A 22,485-nucleotide genomic window follows, 5' to 3' on the forward strand; every position below is an offset into this window, starting at 1 on the left:
ATCACAGTAACCGATTATATGTGTCATACATAGTGTATTGTGTGTCATAATTCCAGCATATACAGGACCAGCGATCACAGTAACCCATTATATGCCTCATCCATAGTGTATTGTGTGTCATAATTCCAGCATATACAGGACCAGCGATCACAGTAACCCATTATATGTTTCATACATATAGTGTATTGTGTGTCATAATTCCAGCATATACAGGACCAGTGATCACAGTAACCCATTATATGCCTCATACATATAGTGTATTGTGTGTCATAATTCCAGCATATACAGGACCAGTGATCACAGTAACCCATTATATGCAGCAGTAGGACCATCCTGCCTGAGGTCAGTGTTTTTTTATTTGAGAAGTGGGCACAATCCTAGAGCATGAGAGCAAGTCAGGGAGTCTGGAGGAGCAGCAGAATAACCCTAGCACTGCCCTGGACATATATGTACAAATTGGGTTCTATAGCAGTGCATCCCTAACAGTGCATGTTTTCCAGATCTCCTAGTTGGTGCACAGGTTATTAATTACTGGATGATACATGTTAAAAAGATCCACAGGTGGTGCTAATTATTTAATTTGTGATATTGAGAAGAACATGTAGCACTAGTAAAATTCTATTATGTTACTATTTCTATTGTGGTCATGGTGTGGGCTGGAAAGGGGGGTTTCCAGGCAGCCAGAAACCCCCCCCCCCCCTGCGTTTGCCTATGTACCGTTCGTACCCAGTTGCAGCACGATACGTCACACCGGTATAAAACACTCTGTAGCTTGCAGTGGACACACTAACAATTGTCCCTCTCTACATTCCTGCTGCAGTAGCCCTCATATACTTTGCAGACACGGCGTGGCCTTATAATCAGTACTTAATGATACAATCATGATCTTGTTGTTCATTAGGAATATCAATGTACTATAAAACTAATACACTACTTAGTGTATAATCATAAAGATGGTCTATACGTTCTGAGGGATGAGAGATGTGGCCGTTTTAGGATGCCCATCGCTGTAGTACGCTATATATTTTTGGAATCATAGGATATCCAACTCTCGGCCTACCTGCCACTCAGTGCAAGCAGGTGCAAAACCATCTTTTACTGAGGTAGCAATTCAGAGTTTATTACTTGAATAAGTACTGTACATTATTGCTATCCCGGCTTACTGCCATAGGGGATTTGTGATCAGTCTTCACACTCATACATGCAGGATTAGGGGACAGATATTGGAAGGTCCTGTGGTCACTGGATGCCCAGGGATAATAATAAAAGAACTTACACTATTGTACCTTTCCATATCACAAAATATGAGATATGGTAAGAACTTACCTTTGTTATCTCTATTTCTATGAAGTCCATAGGGTTCCACAGGATACCTTGGGGTATAGGTGATGACGTCAGGCATCGGGTACCATAGAGTTAAGGTTTCAGCCTCCCAGGATGCACTAGGGTCCCCCCTCCTATACCCCGCCCCCGAGCCAAGGCATTTCAGTTACGTACCAAGCCATAGGCCGGAGGAGAAGGAAGAGAGAAAAAAAGATCTGGACACACACAAGACACATTCTCACCAGAGGGAGAGGGAAAAACTGGTGACCAGAGCAAAACCCATCTGCAGCACAGGTGCGACAGGGCGGGAGTCCTGTGGAACCCTATGGACTTCGTAGAAATAGAGATAACAAAGGTAAGTTCTTACCATATCTCATATTTTCTACTTCAGGGTCCATAGGGTATCCACTGGATACCTTGGGGATGTCCCAAAGCAGTATCCTATAAGGGTGGGGACGCTCCTGTGCTGAAAGGAGAATTCGCCGCCCGAAGGAAGCATCCTGAGAGGCAAAGGTGTCAAACGCGTAATACATCACAAAGGTATGGACCGAGGACCATGTGGCAGCCTTGCAGATCTGGACTGCAGAGGCACCACGTCGAGCAGCCCACGAAGGACCCACAGACCAAGTGGAATGAGCCCTCACAGAGGAAGGAACCGGAAGGCATCATGAAGATAAGCTTCAGAAATTGCCATACGAATCCAGCCTGCCAAAGTTTGCTTTGAAGCAGGCCAACCCTTTTTACAGAAGCCATAGAGGACAAACAAGGCGTCCGACTTCCTAAACGAAGAAGTGCGGTCAACATAAAACCTTAAGGCCTGCACAACGTCCAAAGTGGCCTCACCCACTGAAAGATCAGGTGAGTTAAAAGCCGGCACAACGATTTCCTAGTTGATGTGAAAACTGGAAACAACTTTAGGAAGGAAACCAGGACGAGTGCGCAGCACCACCCTGTTCCTATGAAAAATCAGAAAAGGGGGTCTACATGAGAGAGCCCCTAAGTCAGAAACACGTCTGGCCGAAGCAATGGCCAGAAGGAAAATTGTTTTAGCTGTCAGCCATTTGAGGTCCACTGAGCCCAGTGGTTCAAACGGCGGTCCCTGGAGAGCCCTCAGGACCACAGCTAAATCCCAAGGCGCCACCGGTGGAACAAAAGGTGGCTGAATTCTGAGAACACCTTGCATAAAGGTGCGCACATCAGGGATTTCAGCAATCCTACGATGGAACCAGACGGATAGGACACACACCTGCACCTTCAGAGACGCAAGGCGAAGCCCATGGTCCAGTCCCGCCTGTAGGAAAGCTAACACTCTAGACAGACGGAACTCCCGAGGAGCATAACCTCTCGGCCGACACCACTGGAAGAACGTACGCCACACACGATGGTATATCCTCGCAGAGGATGGTTTCCGAGCCCCTAGCATTGTTTGCACTACAGAGCTGGAAAACCCCCTGGACCTTAACATGGCCGTCTCAACAGCCACGCCGTCAAAGACAGCCGAGTCAGGTCCGGGTGAAGACAAGGACCCCGTGACAGGAGGTCCGGGCGTAACGGCAACCGCAGAGGAATGTCCACGGACAGTCCCTGGAGGTCTGAAAACCAGTGCCTCCGGGGCCACGCGGGAGCTATCAACAGGAGCGTCCCTCCTTCCTGTTTGAATTTCCGGATTACCTGTGGAAGAAGGGAAAACAAAGGAAACAGATAAGCAAACCGGAACGTCCACCGGACGGACAGAGCATCCACCAGAGACGCCTTTTCGTCTCTTGTGCGAGACCCGTACACCGGCAACTTGTTGTTGTGCCGTGACGCCATGAGGTTGATCTCTGGAAGACCCCACCTGTCCACCAGAAGTTGAAAGACGTCCTGGTGCAGAGACCATTCCCCCGTATGAACGTCCTGGCGACTGAGAAAGTCCGCTGCCCAAACCAGGATTCGGGACACCTCTACGAGAACCGCCCGACTTCGGGTTCCTCCTTGCCGATTTATGGATGCCACGGTGGTAGCGTTGTCCGACTGGACCTGCACTTGGTTACCTTGGAGAACCCGATGTGCCTGCTGGAGAGCATTGAAAACCGTGCGGAGCTCCAAGATGTTTATTGGAAGCTCTGCTTCCACCCAAGTCCACCTGCCCTGGAACAAGTGTGGACCCGTGACTGCTCCCCAGCCCCAAAGACTGGTGTCCGTTGTCAACAGGACCCAATTCGCCACCCAGAACGGACGACCCTTGTTGAGATGGGTCGTCTGCAACCACCAGGCTAGGGACAGGCGAGCCTCCGAAGTGAGCACCATCATCTGGGATTTTAGAATCTGAGGCAGTCCATTCCATTTGGACAGGATCAATTGCTGCAGAGGTCTGGAGTGAAACTGGGCATATTCCACCATGTCGAATACTGACACCATGGAGCCCAGTAACCTCATCGCCAAGTGCAGAGACACACGGCGATTCTGCAGACAACTGCGCACCCTCAACTGCAAGGCAGAGATCTTTTCCCCCGTCACAAAGATCCTTTGTTGTCCGGAGTCCAATAAGGCTCCGAGGTGCAGAATCCTCTGAGACGGGATCAGGGTGGACTTCTGCCAGTTTATCAACCAGCTGTGCCGTTGCAGTACCGCAATGGTCAGGTCCAAGTGGTGTAGAAGGAGCTCTGGAGATCCTGCCACCAACAGAAGGTCGTCCAAGTACGGCAACATGCGGACTCCCTGCAGCCGCAGGGAAGCCGCAATGACCGCCATCACCTTGGTGAATACACCAAGGTGCTGTCACCAGCTTAAAAGGTAACGCCCGGAACTGAAAGTGGTCGTTGTGGATTGCAAACCTGAGGAACTGTTGTTGGCGTAAAAAAATAGGGACATGCAGGTAAGCGTCCTGTATGTCCAATGACACCATGTAATCCCCAGGTTCCAGCGCCAGAATGATGGACCGTAGGGTCTCCATCCGAAACCTCTGCACCCGCAAAGACCTGTTGAGTGCTTTGAGGTTGAGGATCGGACGATACGACCCATTGGGTTTCTGCACCAAAAACAGATTGGAATAGAAACCCTGGCCCCTCTGGGAGAATGGAACAGGCACTATAACTCCAGCCTGGAGCATAGTGTGCAAAACCTTCCGCAGTTCCAAGGCTTTGTTCCGTTCTGATGGAAGACCCGTGGTGAAGAATCGAAACGGGGGCCTATGCCGAAAGGAGAGGGCGCACCCGTGAGAAACCACCTCGAGAACCCAAGTGTCTGTTGTGGTAACCGACCAACACTGGGCGAACTGCAGCAGGCGGCCTCCCACTTTGGGATCCCCCGAAGGGAGGCCCGGACCGTCAGGCCGCAGGCTTGACATCTGGCTTAGGGGCCGGACGTCTGGTACTCCAGGCCTGTTTCCGGGGCTTGGCCGATTTTTTGGGGCCAGCCTGACGGGGAAAAGACTGTGCTTTAGGCCTACCCTGGGCCCTGAAAGGCCGAAAGAACGACGTACCTGAACTGGAAGGAACTGCAGCAGACGGGAGACAAGCAGATTTGGCTGCCGCCAGCGTGGCTACAATTTTGTCCAGATCCGGACCAAATAGAACTTCTCCCTTAAAAGGCAAAGTTTCCAAGCCCTTTTTGGAATCAGCGTCCACCTTCCAAGATCGCAACCATACGGTGCGACGAGCAGCTACAGCTGCCGAAGAAATCCGAGACGCCAGGGTACTGATATCTAAAGCCGCTTCATTGATATAAGTGGCCGAATCCCGGAGATTGCCTATCAACCGAACAGTCGGAATTGAAAGACGCCTCCAAACTATCAGCCCAGCGCTCTATAGCTCTGGCTACCCAACAAATGGCCATAGACGGCCTAGCGGCCCCCCCCGCAGGGGAGTAAACGGACTTTAGGCAGATCTCAACCTTACGGTCCGTAGCATCCTTCAAGGAAGACATGGAGGTCATGGGCAATGTGGCACTACGAACTAGGCATGTCACATGAGAATCCACCTGTGGAGGGGATTCCCACTTAGAAAAATAATTATCCGCAAACGGATAAGCCACCGCCAAGCGTCTCTGAGGCTGATACCGTTTGCCAGGATGTTTCCACGCCTCCTCTAAATGGTCCACTAACTGACCCGAAAGAGGAAACACTGTGGCGTCACCCTTAATATCCTTAAAAAAGGCATATTTAGACTTGGACACCGGAGGATCTTCATCCTCAATCACTAAAGCTGTGCGGACTGCCCGAATAAGTCCAGGAACATATACCTTGGACCTAGCGTCCGATTCTTTAGTACGGAGAGGTTCCTGGTCAGAAAGATCCAGAATCTCCCCATCATCAGACGTCACGTCGTCATCCTCATAAGGAGCGGACAGAGATGCTATCGGCCGCTTATGTGGCCTCAACACAGACTCCCCTTGTAACATGTCTGACAAGTGCTGTACAGAACTTGTCAGTGAATTTATCCACGCAGGGTCCTGAGAGACCCGAGGAGGGGAAATAGGGAGACTGCGGGGTACCATCAATTGTCTCGGGAAACCCTGCATGGGTGACGACACCACTGACTGCTGGGACAATCCCATCTGTGCGAACGAAGGCTGTGGAGCTAACTGGCCCACGAGGGTTGTAAGCGCTTTGGCGAAACAAGCCCAGGGCGGCTCCTGTACCAAAGCCGTGACAGTAATTGGCCACACCAATAAATAACACTGCCGACATAGCCCCTCTGCGTTACCCTCCCCCTCCGCTACTGGTACCTTGCTGTAGTACACATAAGCTGGAGAGGAAAGTCACTCTCAGACATGAGGATAAGTATGTGACCCCTCTCACTGATACTTGTTAGTATAGTGTGAGACCACCCTGCAATCACCGCACCGCAAGGGCTTTAGCAGAAAAAGATCAGGGACAGTGAAATGCTGACAGTAGAAAGTGAAAGTACAGGCAGCAGACGCTAGCATAGGTCACATACAATGCAAAGAAATCAATTCCTGCACTATCAGCGCTGATTCTCAACTACGCAGACACAGAGCCTAGTAGGACACAGCGCTGCATACAAAGACCTTAAACCAACGGAGGAGAGGTATGCCGGGGGACCCAGACCGCGATGCCACCGATCTTCAGCGTCCAACAGCGCTCACCATACTTCCAGGAAAGATGGCCACCGAGGAGCAGAGGGAAGGCCGGCCTGGGGGAGGAGCGCTGCCACAGGGCCAGTCAGCAGAGCAGAGAGGGCTGTGTGCAGCGGGGGAGGCGCCGGCTTTGTTACAGGGAAGGCGCGCTCCCCTGGCATGCATTTAACCCCTGGGACGCCGTAGCGCTACCGCTCAAACGCGATCCGCTGTCCCAGGGGGGTAGTGGAAGCGCAGGTTAGGCACCTGGCTCCACGCTGCAGCCAGTCCCCAGGGAGCCCCCTGCCTGGGGACTCTGGACCATGTTCAGCAGGGTCCCACCACGGGACCCCGCTGCTTACCTGCTGCCCCCTTGGATCCGGCCATGGTCCCAAACATCTGGGGTCACCGCTAGCTGTGACCCCAGATGCTTACCAGCATCCCCGGATCAGCACAAGCGTTCTGGTACCGCCGGGGGTGTAGGGAAGACAGCATGGACGTCAGTACTGACTGTCCATGCTGTACATCCAGATGAGCAGCCACAGCTGCTCTGAAGAAAACTTCAGGGGCTATCCTTAGCCCCCCTCTAACAGGTGCATCCGACTCCGGCCGAGCACCAAACTAAACTGAGATGCCTTGGCTCGGGGCGGGGTATAGGAGGGGGACCCTAGTTCATCCTGGGAGGCTGAAAACTTAACTCTATGGTGACGATGCCTGACGTCATCACCTATACCCCAAGGTATCCTGTGGATACCCCATTGACCCTGATGTAGAAATATCTAATTCAGGACACAGTTAAAAGGAAACTTTATCCATCCATAAGCGTAATAAAATGATTACTCTGAACTAAATTTTAATATACGTTGAGATAGAACAGGTTTCTTACTTACCAGGTGGGACGGGGATGGAAAATTGTCAGGAAGGACATCATTGTTATGGGTTGTGCTACATACTTGGGGTATTTATCAAAGCTGGGAGAGATACATTTGTAAAAAAATAAATTACCAACCAATCAGCTCCTAACTATCATTTTTTAAACACAACCTGTAAAATGTAAATTGGAAGCCGATTGGTTAGTACTTTATCTCTCACAATTTTATCTCTCTGTACCCTTCTACAGCTGATTGTGTGTTGGACAAAAATCAAGAATTATAAATTATTAGAAACAGATTGTCTCAGCTTGTGATCCCAAGCTCCCGCACTAGTCACACGTATTGATGTCTACCTCACCAACCAAGCACAACTGAGATAGCCATTTTGTAATCTGACACAATATGTAACCAAATCAATGCATTAGGAGCTTGTGATAACACTGACGGCTAAGGGGGTCATTCAGACCCGCTCGTGAGTGTCAGGCTGCTCACAAGCGGGTCGATGTTCCCCACTGCGCATGCGCACGACGGAGGGAGCTCCGTCGCGCGCATGCGCGAGACCCGGGGAGCGACGGGCTTTCCATCGCTCCGGGTCTCGCACCAAAGGGGGCGTGCTGTCGATGTTGATTGACAGCACGCCCCCTTTGGTGGGCGTGTCGGGGGCGTGCCTGCCAGACGGAGGCGTTCCCATGGGAAAGCCTACCGTCTGAAGCCGGCCTCACTGACATCTCTAGTGATGTCAGTGGGAGTGATTTTGGCTCTGATAGAGCCAAAATCACTCCAGGGCTTGTGGCAGGGAGACCCTACCGCAGGGTCTCCGTTGCAAGTCCGATGGTCGCGATGGTCAAGACCATCGCGACCATCTTTTTGGCCGCTCGCATATGCTGTGGGTGGTCACCCACAGCTATACGAGCGGCCAGGAGGCCGCTCCATTTTCATGGAGGAGGGCCCTGATTCAGAGCGAGCGCTCTGGTCAGAGCGTTCAGCTCTGAATCAGGCCCTAAGGCAGAATCGAAGGAGATTCGTCAGACCTTCTAAAAAGGACATGTTTGGGTGTTGCCCATAGCAACCAGATCAGATTATAGTCATCATTTATCTAGTTAATTCTATACAAAGATACCGTAGCTAGAATCGGACTGGCTGCTGGAAGTTTTGAGAAATCTCCACCAAAGCATCATGGGTAATCGGTATATCACAGCATATTATTACAGCTTGCCCCAAAACCCACCGCACATGGGAGGACTGTCTATGAAATTCTAATACAGAAAATGGGCAGCGGCCGCTGCTTAACCTGCTGTGATAGAGTTCGGTCCGCGCTCTCCCCCTCCCCCAGTAAGGTATTTTTGCTGGTTGAAGAAACGTATACACTACAGTGACTTTAGTACATAAATGTCTCTTTTCTATTTGTATGTATACACACATCAGCTAGCATAAACCAGATTTATTTCCAAACGCACTTTCGTAACTAAAAAAAAATGTCCAGGGCATAAAAGAAGAAATTGCCGTTTGACTTCACATATACGGTGGCGAAGGTATGAAAAAAAAAAAAGCGTAAAGTAAATACTGACAGACTCCCATTTCATTTATAACTGTACATTTCATCCTTCAGCCAAAATAGAATTTATTATCGTAGCAGAACGAGTTCTTCCTCAAACCTTTTATTTTTACAGCACAGATATTGTTATGTTCCTGCTATTCAAATTATAAGTGTGAAAAGCTTTAACCCAACAGTTTACTAATGTGTATATTTTTCTACAAGTAAAACACCAGAATGCTGTCGTCTAAAAATAAATAAATAAATATCAACACTTTAACCGCTGAATAATCCCAATTATTCCATTTTCACATTAGGTGTTTCTACATGAAGAGAATAATCGCTCCCCAGAGGTTTAAGTCATAAGCTGAAAACAGGTCCTAAAACTGCATTTCTGCCCACTTTGTTTAACAGCTGAGGGTTACGTGATTTTGCACTTAGAAAAAATGACCATAGAGGCTGCAGAACCACTTAGCTGCAAGAAAAGGAAAAAAAACAAAAATGTTCTTTCCATTAAATATGTATGCGGCAATCACAGCTCGGCTGCAGATAAAGCCTGGTCACCATCTCTGTCTCTTCGCCACTGGCAAATGAAGAAGCATTGTCGATCTGAGCTAACGATTTAAGGCCCCCATACATCAGAGATTGATTGCAGCAATCGTGCAATTTGCAATCTATTGTGTATAAAAATCTGTCCCTTTTTCAATCGATTGTGGCAATTCTGCAATCGATTGAAAACGGGAAAGATTTTTATAGACAATCGATTGCAAAGTGCACGATTGCTGCAATCAATCTCTGATGTATGGGGGCCTTTACCTTGATGGCCCCAGATTGTACAATTAGAAGAATGTTACTGGCAGTGATAGAAATATTTCTTCATACAGAACGTGACACTTTTCGGACTCTCCCATGCAATATGAGGTGTAATTGGTGCATCGCCATACTGTAAGACGACACTCTGTGGCCAGGGAGAATATTCATCAGAATTCAGCCCGTCACTACCCTAGGAACTATAGACATCATTGAGGCACTTTGTAACAGTAAATCATAAGGATGCAGACGGACTACGCAGATCAGTGAGGCACGAGGCACTTTGTGATCGATAATGAGGACGCGCTCTGACAATTCACTGAATGGTAACCGATGAGGCACAAGGCACTGTGTGAGCAATAACCATGAGGAAGTCTATTCACTAGGAACTATAGACATAACTGAGGCAGGAGGCACTTTGTGACCATAAATGATGAGGATGCAGCAAAACTATTCACAACAGCGAGGCACGAGGCATTGCATCGATAATCAAGGGGATGCAGTCTGTCAATTTCCTGAATAGTGTGGAAATCATTGAGGCACAAGGCACTGAGTAACCAATAGTCACGAGGATGCGGCCTGTCAATGCACTGGAAACTATGGGAATCATTGAGGCACGAAGCATTGTGTTGGCATATACATTTTGGGGAGTTCTCCTAGACTCCCAGGAGAGTGGATCATACTCAAATACTCTAGTCACTTCCCCAGGGAATCTGGCCACAGTGCATTGTATAATGCTGCAAATAGAGCAGCAGAAGACTTGGATGGATTGGCGCAAATCACATCGCCATGCTGCCCCCGTGCTTCTTACTTGGCCCCTCTATGGGCATCTTTGGTTTAGCTCACAAAATAGCCAGGTAGTGCTTTTTCCACTATGTGTAGACGAGGGGTATACTTCTTAATGTACAGCAGACACAGTTTACTTCTGAACACACAAGTTATTTTAAGCCGCCCATACACGGTGCGATATAGCAGCCGATCCGACGGATTGGTACGATATCGCTGCTATATCGTACCGTGTGTGGGCATAATATCAGTCAGTGTGCGCTCCCGTGGGATGTACAATCCCATGCAGCGCTATGCGGTTGGGGGAGGGGATGCCAGCATATTGGGTGGTCGGCCACCCGATCGCACCGTGTGTGGGGACCTCCTGATATGTCGGCCGTCGGAGCCCAAGGCGCCTATCGCACAGTGTATGGGAAGCTTAGGAGTTACAAAAATGTACATAGCCCAGTGCCAAACATAAATAAATAATAAAGTAATTGCCGTGTTTTTCAAATTACTTCAAAAAACCATAAAAGCACCAGGAAATCAAAAACGAGTCCTACACACTGCTAAATCCCAGCATCTCCACTGAACCAGCGAGAGGGGGAGTAGCGCACTGCGTGCCTCTTCCGACATTCGGAAGCTGAAATCTCAGGAGGTGAGGATGCATTTACACCATTTAAAAACAGATTTGTTTCCAGCTGGGCTTTTTTTTTTCTGTTAGTCATCTGTATTGAGAAAAGTGTCACCATTAGGATGAAATTTAGCATTAAGGGAAGAGAAAAATTGTTCTGCTTCTAATGGGTGGGAAGAGCCGGATCAGGAGGTGATCCTTGCTGAATTAAAGGCGGCCATGTTTTTGTGGAGCTAGACCGGTCACTATCGGCCCCACTGCTCCTGTAATGAGATGAAGGCACTGAATCAGACAATGGTCATCTCCTGGCCGCATTCTCCACCGTGCCTGGCAATTCTACTTTCAACTTCTCTATCTCATTATTGAGGACTGTGGCAGTTTTCAGCTCACACACTGCATCAAGGGTCTGACAGGCCAATAGTGACTGCGATACCGCAATGTGCAGGCACATTTAGCTTCATAGACATAGATGTGACTTAAGCAGCCAGTGTATGTGAGGAACAATGGGCGGGATTCTGACCGGCATCTGTATTCTGACACCGGTAAGGTAAGCGTCATCATCCAGACCGCAGGAATGCCAAACGCATACCCAATGGGCGGTATTGCTCAGCGGGACTGATCTGCATATTTTACAATTAGTAAATAACGGTTTATGCAGGTGAACATGGCAGGGACCACAGCCACAAAAACAAAGTATTTGGGAGGTGACATAGGGCCTGATTCAGACCCACTCGCGAGCGGCTGTCTGCTCGCAAGTGGGTCGATGGTGTGCACTGCGCATGCGCACGACGGAGGGAGCTCCGTTGTGCGCATGCGCGAGACGCGACGAGCGAAGGACTTTCCTTCGCTCATTATGTCTGATCAAAGGGGGCGTGCTGTCGATGTTGATTGACAGCACGCCCCCTTTGGTGGGCGTGCCTCCCAGACGGGGGCTTTCCCAAGGGAACGCCTACCGTCAGAAGCCGGCCCCACTGACATCACTAGTGATGTCAGTGGGAGTGATTTTGGCTCTGATAGAGCCAAAATCACTCCGGGCCTTGCGGTTGAGAAAATCAACCGCAGGCTTCGGCTCGCAGTGGCGATGGTCAAGACCATCGCGACCATCAACATGCACGCTCGTATAGGCTGTGGGTGGTGACCCACAGCTATACGAGCGTCCAGGAGGACGCTCCATAATTATGGAGGTGGGCCCTGTTTCAGAGCGAGCGCTCTGGTCAGAGCGTCCGGCTCTGAATCAGGGCCATATACTGTAGAGCAGGGCCATAACTAGGGTAGTGCGACCAGTGCCATGGCACAGGACAGGGGGCGCTGTTTGGGCCTGTAAATTTTCTGTTTATTATCATTCTCACTTGTAGCTTCCTCTTCTATTATCCCCAGCATCTCCTGGCCTCCCATATCTGTACCCCGGCCCTACCCATGAGGCCATGGCTCTTTTTCGGGTGTTATCTTCCTATTTAAAAAATAGGGGGGGGGGGGGGGCACAAATGCTCTTTCTGGCACAGGGCACCAAAAAGTCGAGTTACGGCTGTGCTGTAGAGAAGAGACTTGTCTGGTCTAGGGCTTCTGACGTGCGAGGCTGCCCCTTACCTCCCCTCCATCCAAACTCCTCTCATTACAGTGACCAGGACACACCACCCGAATTCCAATCTGGGGCACAATGATGCCCGCGGACTGTATGGGGGAGACAGAGCCCATAAATTGGGACTGTCCCATCTAAAAATCGGGACAGTTGAGAGGAATGCGATAGCCTAGGCATTTTGCAGAGAAAACTTAAAAACGTCCAAAACTCAGGTGTGGCCCCATGCCCTAAACACATCTAATATACAAATGTGTCCTGATGCCCTAAACACATCTAATATACAAATGTGTCCTGATGCCCTAAACACATCTAATATACAAGTGTGTCCTGATGCCCTAAACACATCTAATATACAAATGTGTCCTGATGCCCTAAACACATCTAATATACAAGTGTGTCCTGATGCCCTAAACACATCTAATATACAAATGTGTCCTGATGCCCTAAACACATCTAATATACAAATGTGTCCTGATACACCTTGTCTCTATATGCCACGTGGCACGAGAGAGCTGCGAGGTGCCTTGTGACTTGGCTTGTGCCGAGAGGCTTTTTCGCATTTTTTCCATCTGAAAATGCAAATGGATGCGACAAAACGTTTCTCGAGACTGATTAATATTGTATGTGACACTTGTTGCGGCTGCTCCTTACCTGTCCGGCCCGGGGGGAATCTGTACGTCATAGGATGCAATCTATGCCATCCCAGTGATTGACAGCTGATGTCACCGGGAGGTGGGGCTTAAGACTAGCAGAACCTAGGAGAAGAGCCTAAATAAAGGGGCGTGGCTTAAGTCCAGAGCTGCTTGCAAGCTGTCTGGCTTCTAAGGACTGCTTCAGCTGCAGCCCCTAGAAGCTAGATAGGGCTGCCGAAATAGCAGGGGAGTGGCTTCCCATGGAAGCGCTCTCTCTGCTATTGCAGTCCCAGGAGGAGAAAACACCTCCTCCCGGGACTTCCTGTCTAGCTGTGATCAGCAGGGAGTGCTTCCAATGGGAACTCACTGCCACTACTAGTTCTTGCAGTCCCTGCGGGTGGTGGATTTTCTGGGGGGGGGGGCTGCAGTTCCGCAGTCCATAGTTAGAATCCGCCACTGGATAGTTGTATGTCTTTGTGCAGACACTGGCATGGAAAAAAAACATGGCCGCTGCATCTTAGCACTTCGTATACAGATTCAGACTCAGTCGTGCACAAACATACAGATGTCGCAGATCAAATTAATCTGTGCAGTCTCAGGAAGAGGTTTCTCACATTTATTTGCGACTGTCTCATTTTCGGGGGAAAAAGACGCTCTGTGAAGTTGAACCAGACGGGACCTGGCGCCAAGAAGGGCTGCCTGGTGCGACTTCATGAATAGTGTTTGATAACACATCTGTACAAAATGAGAGCAGTTATGCTGCGCACTTGGGTCAATAATGAAACCTCTGCTTCTCTTTGCAAAGTAGGGACAGTTGGTAAATAATATGAGAAACAGCCCCAAGCCCAGGAAGTTACGGTCTCCTCTCGCGCTCGGCGATGTACAGCTTCCTCGACCTTCATGCTTTATCACCGGCTTTTTAAAAGTCAAAATGTTTTAGAGACCTCTACCAGGGGGAGAAAGTGGGCGTTTTATTAACGTACAACTTCACATAAAGTAGCGGAACTGTAATTTGAATCTAACACTCGTTCAATGCAGGAGAAATAGGAAAACATATCTCAGCGGACGCGTTTTATCACTTCCCCCCCATTGCCGTTAGTGGGGCTGAGCTGTACAGAATATGACCCATAATTTAGTACAGATACAGAGTAGCTGGGAATCACCTGAGAGGGAGAAAGTTATAAGACACAGCTGAGGATTGATATCTCCGCAGCGGAACATTCATCTTTACATCTCATTTCCTAAAGCTACGGATAACATTATCCCCCTTTATACAGCGGTGTATAGCGCTGTGCATAGCGCTTTATAATGCGTCATACCCAATATGTCTAAACGCCTCTAAACAGGATCTGTAATCACGGCAAGACATGTAATATCCATAAAAATTAATGGGAAAGGACACTTTCATCCTATAGAGCCTGATTCAGCGTTGTACGGTATAGGCGTCTGAAGGAAAAAGATACGTCTCCTTCCCAAATTATTTTACCCCACTATTAAACTACAGAATTTGAAAATCTCACATGGAGAATCAATTCATTCCTCAGCTTGGATTCCCTTGGATACGGCACAGATAAGCTCTGCACAGTGCATTGCAGACAGGTGTGACTAGCAGTTGTATTATACCCCCCCCCTTTCCCCGCCTTAAAATAAAAAAAAACAGAAGCAAAGAAAACACATCCCTAATTTAATAAAGTATTTGGTGAAAAACTCAGCTCAAGATGCAAAAAGGTGATGGTAACATTTGTTTATATATATAAAAATAGATTAAAAGGTGATAAAAAAAATTTGTGCATTAATTACATACATATGGCAACATGAGATTAATGTGCTGTAATAGGCATCAGTGCATTCCCTGTATGTGTCCCACCCTAACCCCAGAGCCTGCGCCTTTCCTCTCTGCGCTGGTAATTCCCACACTACTTCTCTGTACGGTCTCCGCACTACAAATCCTGGAGCGTAGAGAGAGAAAACTCATTTAAATCAATTAATGTTCGGCAAAGTAGCTGAAATAGTTCATAAATATTCAGCCAGACTAATTACAAAACAATAACACGCAGGAGCGGACAGCGCGCTGAAAACACAGGGCCTGGTAAAGATAACGGCAATCCCATTACATGGTCTGTGATAGGGAATAGATATCACTGCTTAATATTAATTAATTACTAAGTGTAGGTGCGGTGAGCCCTCTGTGGCATTCTTTCTATTGAAGTCACTGTCATTTCCTATGTAATAGTCCGTACAAAATGGTTCCTGACTGACATCAGTTACAGATCTGCCTGTTCCGTGAGGTATAAAGCTACTACAAGGAGATGAGGCACCAGGTCCTCTGGCTGGAGGCTGCTCCAGGGAAGCCGTGGTGTTGTGTAGCCCCATCGGTCAGTGACGGAACTGCCGCTATGCCAAGCGGTGCCATACAGTAGGTAGAGGGTCAGTGTACCCAGATGTGCACTGAAGCTGAAACAGGGCCTCACACATGTACAGAGGAACATCGTGGGGTCATGGTACGAAGCCTAAATTACACGTTGCCTTTTATAAAAGAGCAATTAAGAACAGTCACAGATATAAGTAATGGGTTACATACAGTTCCAGATGTTACCATTTTTTCCTGGCTAAATTAGGCTAACTGATAAGTCCTTTAGTGGAATTAATGATTGAGATTTGCTCGGCATAGAGAACAACATTCCCCCTCGTAATCACAATATAATGCTTAATATACTCAGGTTTCGCACAAATCATTCAGGGGGTCCGTGACGATGCATATCCCCTAGTCCTGGAGGGCAAATGCAATAAGTAGCTATGTGCGATATGAGGCACGAGATAGACAATCTAGTCATAATCACAAAGAGCAAATATAACCCGAACGGGGGCAAACCACCTCTGACATCACCCACTATACCTCAGATGACCATGTAAAGCTGGTTATTATTGGTGAGTGCAGATGGGGCAGACTGCATTGTAAATTGCGAGGTTCATATACAAAGAATGTCACGGACCTTTCTTTCCAGTAGACTATATAGTGATAGTGATCTGATATTGTAACATGAATGCTGCACTGCAAGCTGCTCCATCTGCGTGCAGAGAACCGAAGGACATCTGTGAGATAATGGTGTAGACCAGCTTGGAAAAGAGTCTCTGTGCTTACCCGTGGGGGCTTTCCTATCTCAGTCTCAAATTGCCGGAGATTGGGAATGGCTGATAAATTGTTTATATCCGATATCCATTTCTCTCTCTACAGCACAGTCCGCAGGGAAGCCTGCCCCCCCGAGGGACAACCTAGATCCAGCAAAGACCTACAAGTCCCCCCCCGGCGGTGGCGGAGCTCGGCGTGCCTTAGATATATCTATATGTATCAGAGGAGCTCGGTTACTGAAGCCCAGGTGACTGACAAGTGACACCTCCTGCATCTGCCTCACTAACAATGGCAGCATGATAGCCATATGGGACTCTCACAAAGGCATAATAGCCATTATGTGGTAGCAGTATTATTCTGGAGAGTGGCAGGGTTGTTTGTTTTTTTGTCCCCTCCAACATTAGGAAACTTAGGTGCACAGCCATTATCCTCGCTATATCCATACGGATGACTGCTGAATGCTGCAATATCAATTCACCGCACACATCCCATGTGTTCCCCCACCCACATCAACACAGAGTACGTGTGATCGCGTTCTAACACGTTAATGTCAGCAATCCACTTTTATACATTTCGCAGTTTTATATTCCAAGGCGTTAATCGTGTTTTGCTTACGGTAATAGTTCCTTCATTTATACTTACCTGACCCATCAGCGCACGTGGTATCAATCTGTTCTATATACAGTCACCTACCCAGGGTCTGCAGTAATGCTACTGTACCACTCAATCATTCATACCTTACTCAAACGCTTTCACCCCATGTAATATAGGGATGTGCGCCGGACCATTTTTGCCGGATTTGGATTTGGTTCTAATTCGTCATCCGGCTTTGGATTTGGATTTGGATTTGCCAAACTGCGGTGACTGGCTTTGGATTTGGATTTGGATTTTTTGCCAAAATTGGCAAAAAAAGCTAAAATTACATAAATTGGGCTTTTTTTTCTTCCTAGAGTGTTATTTACCTCAATAACATTAATTTCCAGTCATTTACAGTCAATTTAGACCACCTCACAGCTTAAATTATTGGTTTCACCATTATTGGCCAAAGGTTGCAGTGAGCTGACTGGTGACCAAGCGTCAGAGCAGCGGCGCAGTGGCACAGACACCACAGTTTAAAGCACATCTATGAAACTATGCCACACAGCAGTGGCAGAAATGAAAGGTAGTGCTAGATGGAATTGTCCTTGGGCCCTCCCACCCACCCTTTATGTTGGATCTTAAAAAGGACATGCACACTTTAACAAACAAAGCATTTCAGCGACAGGTACTGCCACTTTGTGGCTGAAGTGCTTGGTTTGTTTGGGCCCCCACAAAAAAATCTTCCAATCTACTAAAGGCAACAGGTCTACAGTGGCATGATGTCACCATCATTGCCATCCTCACCCTCATCAGTGTGTACATCATCCGATTCCTCACACAATATCAGTTCATCCCCGCTGGAATCTACCATTACAGAAGTATCTGTACTGTGACGTGATTGGTGGGAAAGGTTTTCCTCGTGAAATTTCCAGTTCATTTTAATGAACATAATTTTTTCTACATTTTGTGGAAGTAGCCTCCTTCGTCGTTCACTCACAAGGTTCCCGGCTGTACTGAAAACTCTCTCCGAGTACACACTGGAGGGTGGGCAGCTTAAATAATGCAAAGCCAGTTTATACAAGGGTCTCCAAATTGCCTTTTTTTTCTTCCAATATTCGAAGGGACTCTGTGACATGTCTACGTGTATGGTGTCCTGAAAATAATCCTCCACCATTCTTTGGATGGTAATCGTATTAGATGGAGTTGCGGTAGAGGTGTCACTGGTGTTGGGCAAATCTTTTAGACCCGACCAGATGTCAAAATGTTGACTTGACTTATCTGCATCACCACTGGGTCTTTTGGAAAAGGTGCATTTTTTTCTGGCTGCTGCTGCAGAAACCGAAGGAGGAGACGTCATCGTAGTGCCATGTGTCACTTCAGCTGCCAACTTGCTCACCAGGAGCGCTTTGGTTCTTTTAAGATCTGGGTCAGTTGTAAAGAAAGACACAGCATATGACTTGAACCTAGGATCAAGAATGGTTGCTAAAATATAATGATCAGATTTCAAGATCTTGGCCACCCGTGGATCCTGGCGAAGCGAACAAAGGACTTGATCTATCAGTCCAGCATACTTTGCGGAATCACTTTGTTTAATATCATCCTTCAATTTCTCCAGCTGCTTTTCCAAAAGCGAAATCAGGGGAATCACCTTACTCAAGCTAGCAGTGTCAGCACTCACTTCACAAGTGGCAACTTCAAATGGTTTGAGCACCTTGCACAAGACAGAAAGTACTCTCCACTGTGCTGGGGTAAGGTACATTCCCCCTCCTCTCCCAATGTCATGGCTTGTCGTATAGCTATGGATGGCTTTTTGCTGCTCCTCCATCCGCTGAAGCATATACAGGGTTGAGTTCCACCTCGTTACCACTTCTTGCTTCAGTTGATGGCAGGGCAAATTAAACTGCTCTTGCAGGTGCTGCAATCTCCTGCACGCTGTTGCTGAATGCCGAAAATGTCCCGAAATTTTTCGGGCCACAGACAGCATCTCCTGAACGCCCCTGTCGTTTTTTAAAAAACCCTGCACCACTAAGTTTATTGTGTGAGCAAAACAGGGGATGTGTTGGAATTCACCCAGCTGTAATGCTTTCACTATATTTGTAGCATTGTCAGAAATCACAAATCCTGAGGAGAGTCCAAGTGGGGTAAGCCATGTTTCTATGACATCTCTTAGTTTTTCTAAGAGGTTGTCAGCGGTATGCCTCTTATTGAATCCGGTGATGCACAGAGTTGCCTGCCTCTGAATGAGCTGGTGTTGTTTGTTAGATACTGCTGCTGCTGAAGGCGATTCACCCACCCAGTGGGCTGTCACAGTCATGTAATCTTTAGTTTGTCCACTACCGCTTGTCCACATATCTGTGGTTAAGTGGACAGTGGGTACAATAGCATTTTGCAGACCAATAATTAGGTTCTGTTTAACGTCCTGGTACAGCCGAGGAATGGCTTTTCGGGTAAAATGAAACCGAGATGGAATTTGGTACCGGGGACACATGACCTCAACTAGCTGTGTAAATCCCACTGCATTAATTGAGGATATTGGACGCAGATCTAATATTAGCATAGCTGTCATGGCGTCAGTGATCCGCTGTGCGACAGGGTGAGAGCTGTCATACTTGCTTCCCCTTGCAAGAGATTCTTTAACAGTCAATTGTTTTTTTGGTATACTACTAGTAGTCTTCTTTGTCCACTTCTGGGATGAAGATCCACCAGCAGCAGCAGCAGCAGGCCTAGCGCTCAAAGATTCAGTTTCTTCTGAGGTGTCCTGGAAATTGGAGGAGTCACCGTGACTTAGCACTAATAAATTGGATGTTGTACTACCACTGATCATTCCTGAGGATATTGAGGAGGAAGGTGTTGTCGGCGGAGATTGCAGGTGCTGGGATTTAGTAGAGAGAAGGCATCTAGCTAATGCTGGACTGCTTGTTGTTATTTTTTTTGCAGTAGTTTCTGTTATCAAACACCTGTCATGAGCTCGCTGCAGATGACGTAATAGCGTAGAGGTTCCTAGATGTTTAACGTCCCTACCTCTACTAACTGTGGTCTCACAGAGGCTACAAATGGCTTGACAAACGTTGTCAGGGTTTGGGTAAAAGTAATTCCACACAAAAGATGTGGATTTCTTGGTTCTATGCCCAGGCATGGCAATGGCCTTCTTATCTTGGTCAAGAGCTGCTTCCACTGGTGCCTGACTTATACAAATAATATCCTCATCCTCAACATCCTCATTAGTGCCAGCATCAGCTGCACATATATTCCTCTCATCCTCTTGCAATTCCACGGTGGCATCCTCAATTTCTATGTCCTCGGCAATACTGCTCATCCCCACAACTACATATGGAAAAGAAACTGTGGAGGGCGGCTTCTCTGAAAGGTCAGGCTTACACATAGAAATGCCACTTGTGGACCCACTTAGACTCTCCTCAGGGATTTCTGACATTTGTGTTTCAAAAAACACAGTTTGTTCGACTGCCTTATTGGTTTTAAATTTTTTCACACTTCTATAGTCTGATTGAAAAGGTCTTTTATCATCACGAGAGGCACAAGATGCCTCACTGACAGCTGCAGAACCACCACTCAAAAATAAAGGGCAAAGCCTGAGTCTTTCCTTGCCGCTACGTGTGGTGAATGGTATGTTGCCAATTTTCTGTTTCTCTGCAAAAGTAGTAGTCTTTAGAGGTTTTTTTTTTGTCTTTACCCCTGTAAAATCTAAATTTTTTGATTTCAGGTTCCCTAAGGTTTTAAAGCCTCTACACCCTTGAGCATCAGCTTTAGATAAAAGTGATGGACTTCCAGCCGCTGCAATGCTAGCATTTACATGTTGTTTCTGCTCTCCTCTCAGTTCATTCTCGTGATCCATATTACTTTATCACTATGAACTTGAGTCACAGAGCTTGTATACACACAGTGGGCTATGCCCTTTCACGGAGCTTGTATAATAGACACAGTGGGCTATGCCCTGTCACGGAGCTTGTATAATACTCAGTGGGCTTATGCCCTGTCACGGAGCTTGTATAATAGACACAGTGGGCTATGCCCTGTCACGGAGCTTGTATAATACACTCAGTGGGCTATGCCCTGTCACGGAGCTTGTATAATACTCAGTGGGCTTATGCCCTGTCACGGAGCTTGTATAATAGACACAGTGGGCTATGCCCTGTCACGGAGCTTGTATAATACACTCAGTGGGCTATGCCCTGTCACGAAGCTTGTATAATACTCAGTGGGCTTATGCCCTGTCACGGAGCTTGTATAATAGACTCAGTGGGCTATGCCCTGTCACGGAGCTTGTATAATAGACACAGTGGGCTTATGCCCTGTCACAGAGCTTGTATAATAGACACAGTGGGCTTATGCCCTGTCACGGAGCTTGTATAATACTCAGTGGGCTTATGCCCTGTCACGGAGCTTGTATAATACACTCAGTGGGCTATGCCCTGTCACGGAGCTTGTATAATAGACACAGTGGGCTATGCCCTGTCACGGAGCTTGTATAATACTCAGTGGGCTTATGCCCTGTCACGGAGCTTGTATAATACTCAGTGGGCTTATGCCCTGTCACGGAGCTTGTATAATACACTCAGTGGGCTATGCCCTGTCACGGAGCTTGTATAATATACACAGTAGGCTATGCCCTGTCACGGAGCTTGTATAATACTCAGTGGGTTTATGCCCTGTCACGGAGCTTGTATAATAGACACAGTGGGCTATGCCCTGTCACGGAGCTTGTATAATACTCAGTGGGTTTATGCCCTGTCACGGAGCTTGTATAATAGACACAGTGGGCTATGCCCTGTCACGGAGCTTGTATAATACACTCAGTGGGCTATGCCCTGTCACGGAGCTTGTATAATAGACACAGTGGGCTATGCCCTGTCACAGAGCTTGTATAATAGACACAGTGGGCTATGCCCTGTCAAGGAGCTTGTATAATACTCAGTGGGCTATGCCCTGTCACGGAGCTTGTATAATACACTCAGTGGGCTATGCCCTGTCACGGAGCTTGTATAATACTCAGTGGGCTTATGCCCTGTCACGGAGCTTGTATAATACACTCAGTGGGCTTATGCCCTGTCACGGAGCTTGTATAATAGACACAGTGGGCTATGCCCTGTCACAGAGCTTGTATAATAGACACAGTGGGATATGCCCTGTCAAGGAGCTTGTATAATACTCAGTGGGCTATGCCCTGTCACGGAGCTTGTATAATACACTCAGTGGGCTATGCCCTGTCAGTTGTCACGGAGCTTGTATAATACAGTGAGTAGTAGAGTACACATACACACAGTGGGCTTATTATGCCCAGTCACGGAGCACACACAAGGGCTTATGCCCAGTAAAGTCACAGAGCACTGCCTACTCTAATCTATCTAACACTAGAACAGACAGCGCACTAGCTAACTACCTAACTACGCGTCACGCGAGAAATGGCGCCGACTGCCGGGCGCCGCGCCTTTTTATTGAGGCCGAACGTCACTCGGCTCTCGCGAGAATCCGACGCCGGACGGGTGACGTTCGGCCTCGAGGTGGAATCCGAGTCAGGCGGGAACACCCGAACTTGCGTTCGGGTGGACTC

General features: G+C 47.8%; 1 protein-coding gene across 1 annotated transcript in view; it reads right to left on the reverse strand.

Annotated features, from left to right (window-relative positions):
* The window catches only part of TENM4 (teneurin transmembrane protein 4), a 677,831-nt gene that overhangs the window by 68,277 nt on the left and 587,069 nt on the right, over positions 1-22,485 (reverse strand).

This window comes from Taudactylus pleione, unplaced genomic scaffold, assembly GCF_031769625.1.
Source record: "Taudactylus pleione unplaced genomic scaffold, aTauple2 ptg000954l, whole genome shotgun sequence".
Lineage (NCBI taxonomy): Eukaryota > Metazoa > Chordata > Amphibia > Anura > Myobatrachidae > Taudactylus > Taudactylus pleione.